We start from the raw sequence: 6,967 nt of genomic DNA, 5'->3' as shown, positions 1-6,967 counted from the left end.
TATATATAAACAGTATCATTTTGAGATAGAATTATTGTAATCATGAGATTTTGCAGAGAGAGAGGAAGAGGAACAATATCACCTTAATGCCGGAGTGACTTAGTGAACAGTAGGCATGTGCTTACAACAACATAGATTTGTCAGAAGTACAGTATTAAGATTTTAAGTGAAATACTGTAAACAGCAGATTATAGTGTCCGTTCCGAAATATCGAGAATGCCAAGTTCTCGACGAATATGAAAGAAAGGTTCAGTGGCTAGCGGCTTTGTGAAAATGTCCGCTAGTTGATTTTCAGTATTTACGTGTTCAAACACGATGTCACCTTTCTCTACATGATCCCGAAGAAAGTGGTGTCGAATTTCGATATGTTTGGTGCGGGAATGTAGCACAGGATTCTTGGTCAGGTTAATAGCACTCGTGTTGTCACAAAAGATGGGAATACGTTCAAGTTTGAGGTTGAAATCCAATAGTTGTTGCTTAATCCATAGGATTTGGGCACAACAACTACCGGCGGCAACGTATTCCGCTTCGGCGGTTGACAAGGCAACAGAAACTTGTTTCTTGCTATGCCAACTAACCAAAGAGTTTGAAAATAGGTGACAAGTGCCACTTGTGCTTTTCCTATCCGATTTGCAACCGGCAAAGTCGGAATCGGAAAAACCTACCAAAGAACAATCATTACCTTTGGAATACCATAGTCCATACTTCGGAGTACCGGATAAATATCGAAGTATCCGTTGAACGGCTTTTAAATGGGATTCCTTGGGACATGATTGGTATCTTGCACACATGCATACGCTAAACATAATATCGGGACGGGAAGCAGTAAGATAAAGGAGTGAACCAATCATACCTCTATACCGTTTCACATCTACTTCCTTACCGTCTTCATCTTTGTTCAAGTTGGTACACGTAGGCATGGGGGTGTCTATGGCCTTAGCTTTTGCCATGTCAAATCTCTTGATAAGGTCCAAACAATACTTTGTCTGGCTCACGAAAGTTCCTTCTTTGAGCTGTTTGATTTGCAGACCGAGGAAGTATGTGAGCTCTCCCATCATACTCATCTCGAACTCGCCCTGCATAAGGTCAGAAAACTCTCTCACAAGATTCATGTTAGTAGATCCAAAAATGATATCATCTACATAAATTTGCACTAGTATCAAGTGCTTTCCTTGACGTTTAATGAAGAGGGTTGTGTCAACCTTTCCTCTTGAGTAACCTTGATCTAGTAGGAACTTGCTTAGTCTCTCATACCAAGCTCTAGGAGCTTGTTTGAGACCATACAAGGCCCTTTTCAGTTTATAAACATGATCAGGATACTCATGGGATTCGAAACCCGGAGGTTGTGCGACATAAACTTCTTCATTAATGTGACCGTTAAGGAAGGCGCTCTTAACATCCATTTGGAATAGCTTAAAATCCTTTGCGCAAGCGAAGGCAAGGAGAAGGCGTATAGCCTCGAGTCGGGCAACCGGCGCATAAGTTTCCTCATAGTCGATGCCTTCCTCTTGGTTATACCCTTGCGCGACTAAACGCGCCTTATTACGGGTTATTACCCCGTTTTCGTCCAGCTTGTTCCTAAACACCCATCGGGTGCCGATTACTCGATGATCTCGCGGAGGAGGGACAAGGTCCCAAACCTCATTTCTGGTGAACTGATTAAGTTCCTCCTGCATTGATAAAAACCAGTGTTCATCGAGTAGGGCTTCTTTAGGGTTTTTAGGTTCCATCTGCGAAACGAAAGCGAAGTGATAAGAGAAATTACTTATCTTAGACCGAGTTGTTACACCCTTTGAGATATCTCCGATAATGTTGTCGATTGGATGGTCTTTGGAAGACTTCCAAGCTTGAGGAAGATCATCGTTTGAAGGCGGATGATCTACTTCTGTTTCATCATGGTGTACATCTTTGTCCTCCTCAATTTTGACTATGTCGGGTTGATCAATCCCCGGCTCGCCACCTTTGAGTATGTCTTCGGTAGATGTACCTGCACCATGAAAAACACTACCCTTTCCGACATTTCTCGGATTGGATTCATCAAAAGTAACGTGTACAGACTCTTCTACAGTAAGTAATCGCTTGTTGTATATTCTATATGCTTTGCTAGATTGAGAGTATCCGAGGAAGATACCTTCGTCGGCCTTAGAATCGAATTTCCCTAAGTTTTCCTTTCCATTGTTTAACACAAAACATTTGCAACCAAAGACATGCAGGTGAGAAACATTTGGCTTTCGCCCTTTTAAAAGTTCATACGGTGTTTTGTTTAGAATGGGGCGAATGAGCACCCTATTCAAAACGTAACAAGCCGTACTAATGGCGTCAGCCCAAAAATATTTTGGTAAGCCACTTTCATTGATCATTGTTCTTCCCAATTCTTCCAAAATTCGATTTTTACGCTCCACAACCCTATTTTGTTGAGGAGTACGTGGAGCGGAGAAGTTATGATCAATACCATGGTTACCGCAATATTCTTCAAATAGGTGATTTTCAAATTCACCTCCATGATCGCTTCTAATTGCAACAATGTTTGTATTTAGTTTATTTTGAGAAAGCTTAGCAAATCGTTCAAAGGCGGCGAATGTGTCACTCTTACTTACTAAGAAAATAGTCCAACAAAATCGAGAAAAGTCGTCCACTATTACGAAACCGTAATAGTTTCCTCCTAGACTCTTAATCCTAGATGGCCCAAATAAATCCATATGGAGAAGCTCGAGAGGTCTCGTTGTTGAAACGATGTTTTTGGATTTAAAAGAGATCCTCGTTTGCTTCCCCTTTTGACAAGCATCACAAAGGTGATCCTTGGTGAACTTAATTTTGGGGAGACCTAGGACTAGATCTTTTGAGACTATTTTGTTAAGTAAGTCGAAATTAACATGTGCTAAACGTCTATGCCATAACCATGAATCTTCATTCATTGTTACAAGACATTTGTCACTTGTTAACGATACTTCATTTAAGTCAAGCATATAGACATTGTTCACACGAAGACCATTAAACATGCTCTTCTTATCATCAGTATGCACAATTTTGCAACAATCTTTTGAAAACGATACATTGAATCCTTTGTCACATAACTGGCTGATGCTAAGTAGGTTATGTTTAAGACCTTCGACAAGCAATACGTCAGAAATAGTAGTGGAAGAGGGATTACCTACACTACCTTTACCAAGTATTGCTCCTCGGTTGTTGTCACCATAAGTTACATACCCCTTCTTCTTAGCCACGAAGTCAATGAAGAGAGATATGTCTCCTGACATATGCCTTGAGCATCCACTATCGAGAACCCATCTTCTCTCGGTAGTCTCGAGGCATTGTACCTGTGATAAGATAATTAACAAAAGAAGGTACCCAATGGCTTATTGGGTCCTGAGTGGTGAGGAACAAGATGGTTGCATTTGGGCACCCATTGATAAATGCCTTTAGGAACCAAAAATCTCCTAAATCTACACTTAGCAATGGAATGACCTTTCTTGCAACAATAAAGACAAGAGAACTTTTCATTTTGATTACTTTTGCTATCTTCATCCTTTATAACATATTTATATTTTTGATATGGATTAACCATACTTGATCGAAAATTAGATTTATCAATAGCAAAAGTAATCTTGGGCTCGAGAGCCTTGTTAAGTTTGGCTTTTAGGTTCCTTACTTCACTTTGCCAAATGTAACAAGTATCACACCCAAAGTTCATCATTCTACTTTTAAGGTCCTCATAGCTAGTTTTTGTGCTTTCCACTATAGAAGCCTTAAGTGCCTCAAGTTTCCTTTCGGATTCTTGAATTTTTTGTTCTAAATGAGAAAAAAGTTTCTTATTTGAGGCAAGCCTTTTAAAGGCCTCTTTTGCTTCACAGTGTAAAGTTTCAAAAACAGTTTGCAATTCATGATGAGACATACTAGAGGAATTTTCATATTTAGCATGTCGTACCTGTTTCTTCTTATTCTTTTGATGAGCGGAGAGACATAGATTTGCATTTTCATCTTCATCACTGGAGCTTTCATCATCGGAGGAGTCGCTATCGCTTTCCCAAGCAATGTATGCCCTCCTTGGCTTTGATGGTTTCTTATGTGATTTGTATGAATCTTTTTCTTTTGTCTTTTTGTTCATCGGACAGTCCGGCTTGTAGTGACCCGGCTTTCCACACTTGTAGCACGACCCTCTAGTTGTTTTTCCTTTGGTGTCATCATTTTTGGAGAACCTGGATTGCTTCCGGAAGTTAACTAAGTTCTTCTCGGAATGTTGGATGCCGTTCTTTCTCACGTAACGGTTGTAGCGTTTGACGAACAGCCCCATATCTTCACTCTTGTCCTCTTCTTCTTCGTCACTCGATGAATAATCACTTTGCTCTTTTGCTTGAGACTTTGAGGAGGAAGTCTTTAGAGCTATTGATTTCTTTTCGCTCACCTTGGCTTTGTCTTTCTTATCTTTCTTTTCATGTTGTTCCAAGCTTAATAGAACTTGTTCGTGCTCTTGTAGTTTGCCGAACAATGTTGTTAAGTCCAATATGGTAAGATCGTTTGCCTCTTTGATGGCGGTCACTTTCGGCTGCCATTCCCTGTTAAGACATCTTAAGATTTTATTAGTAGCAACATCATTGGAAATAGGTTTACCTAGTGAATGTAATCGATTGATTAGATGAGTGAATCTCTTTTGCATGTCGGCAATGGTTTCCCCTTGCTCCATGAAAAAGAGATCAAACTCTTGCGTTAGTGTATTGATTCTAGCCAATTTAACATCGTTCGTCCCCTCATGGGCAATTTGAAGTGAATCCCACATGGCCTTAGCAGTAGGACAATGGGATACACGATAGTATTCGTCTACCCCTAATGAGGAGATTAAGATGTTTTTGGCTTTCCAATCATAGTTGTATTTCTTTTCATCATCATCGGTCCATTGTGCTTCAGGCTTAGGCCCTATTTCATTATTCTCATTGGTCATGGTTATTTCAATTGGACCATTGAGAATAACATTCCATATTTTTCTATCTATGGAATTTATGTGCACCCGCATACAGTCTTTCCAATAACTATAATTTTCACCATTGAAAACGGGAGCTCTATTGTAAACCCCTTTAGGTTCGTTAGCCATTTTCTATCAACGTTGTATTTTGAAGCACGGAGTGAACCGGAGCTCCTGATACCACTTGTTAGACTATGGCACGGATCTAGAAGGGGGGGTTGAATAGATCCCAGTTAAAAACTTGAGTCGGCGCTACCAATTTCAACGAAAATTTGGTTTTAAAAATGTTTTAGGTGCGGAAGCGACCGAGGAAAATTTAGTCTAAAAACGAACCGTTATTGGAAAACCGGATATGCGTTAAGCTAATGGATAAGAGATAAAACGAGATACAATTCGCTACACTAGTTGCACAATCAATGATAGAGTTCACTTACTAGCAAGCCTAGTTCCAATGAACCAAAATACCAAATTGAAACTCAGTGCAAACTTAAGGCAACTTTGGCTTAGGCAATTTTACAAACACTTGGTGTGCCTAAACACTCCAAGTGATATTTGAGTTGAGTAAGTAAGTCAATTTATCCTAGTACAATATGTTATTGTACTTAGTATTCCAACAGTTGTTTTAATCACTTACTCAACTTATATCAAAGTTTGGCAAAAATTGCTTAAACTAAAATCACTTAAATTTTAAGCTGAAAAACAGATTATGCAGAAATTAAAGGAGACAGAGATTTGGTGAGGCAGTTCCCCCGCCGTCCTCGCTTCGGGGTACGTCTGCCCTCAATTCTAAAAATAGAATTGAGATGATTAATTAGATATCACCTGTGAGATTTAATCGTTTTTACAAGGAGTGCAAAGTATGTAAACAACAGAATTTCCAATATGTTGAATGATACTTCTTCTCCTTGCCCCTTGATTCAAGATGAATCAAGACCTTTGATTGTTGATGCTTGACCTCCGTTTCCTGCCACTTGTTGATGAACCTTCCGTTCTTCAACCCCTTGGCCCGGCTGATCACGAGCACGAACGAATCAAACCCGGATTCTTCACTACTCAAACACCGACTCCGCTACTAAACTGATGAAGACTTTCTCTTATCAGTTACCTTCGCTCAGCTGAAAGATAATGAAGCAACCCGTCCAAAAACCCCCAAACGCAAACCGGTATTGGAGGATAAAACCCTAATGGTTTTATTCAAGAAAGAACCTGCCAAGACTTCAACTCGAACCCGATTCTTCAATCGCTACCTCGAACCTTATCACCTTCAAACTATCACAAATAGCATCAAAAGATATTGTGTGCAGTTGATGCATTGTGGACTGTTGAAGATGAAGATGATGAATCTTTGACAACTATTTCACTCTTTCTTGTTTCCTTGAACACTTGTACTCAAAAATAGCAAATGTTGGTTAATAGAAGTGTTTTGACTTCTATTTATAGTAACAGACAAAACCAAACAAACAACAGAAATTTAAACTTTGAAATAACTCAGAAAACTGAGTTTGCGCGCGAACGGTCGACCATAGGGTCGGCGTGCGCTGACCCGTGGGGCATGCGCCGACTGCATGCGTCGACGCAAGGGATTTTTGCGCCGACCCGTGAGTTAAGCGTCGACCCTATGCGTCGACGCAAGGGGTTTTTGCGCTGACTCCCTCCAGTTTGGGCAGAGCCTTTGCGCCGACCCGTGAGCTTTGAGCTGACCCCTATGGTCGACTCAAAGCCTTCAAATCTGCAAAAAAGCTGTGATTAGTGATTTTTGTGTATTTGGTCATGATCACACTTTGTCTATATGATTTTAATGATTATAGTAGCTTTAGGATAACGTGAAAAAGGATATGGTGGGTAATGTGTTGCATTTGTTCGTAGACGTGCATGATGGTCTTTTGTCATCATCGAAACTTGATATCGTATGTTGTATGACACTTTGTCTTTACAGAGAGCAGGCTACTATTGGCTGACAATGGAGTCTGACTGTTGCAAGTATGTGAAGAAATGTCACAAGTGTCAAAT

This window comes from Lathyrus oleraceus, chromosome 2, assembly GCF_024323335.1.
Source record: "Lathyrus oleraceus cultivar Zhongwan6 chromosome 2, CAAS_Psat_ZW6_1.0, whole genome shotgun sequence".
In the NCBI taxonomy this organism is placed as follows: domain Eukaryota; kingdom Viridiplantae; phylum Streptophyta; class Magnoliopsida; order Fabales; family Fabaceae; genus Lathyrus; species Lathyrus oleraceus.
The sequence above is the reverse complement of the archived record's forward strand: the minus strand, read 5'-3'. Positions refer to the sequence as shown.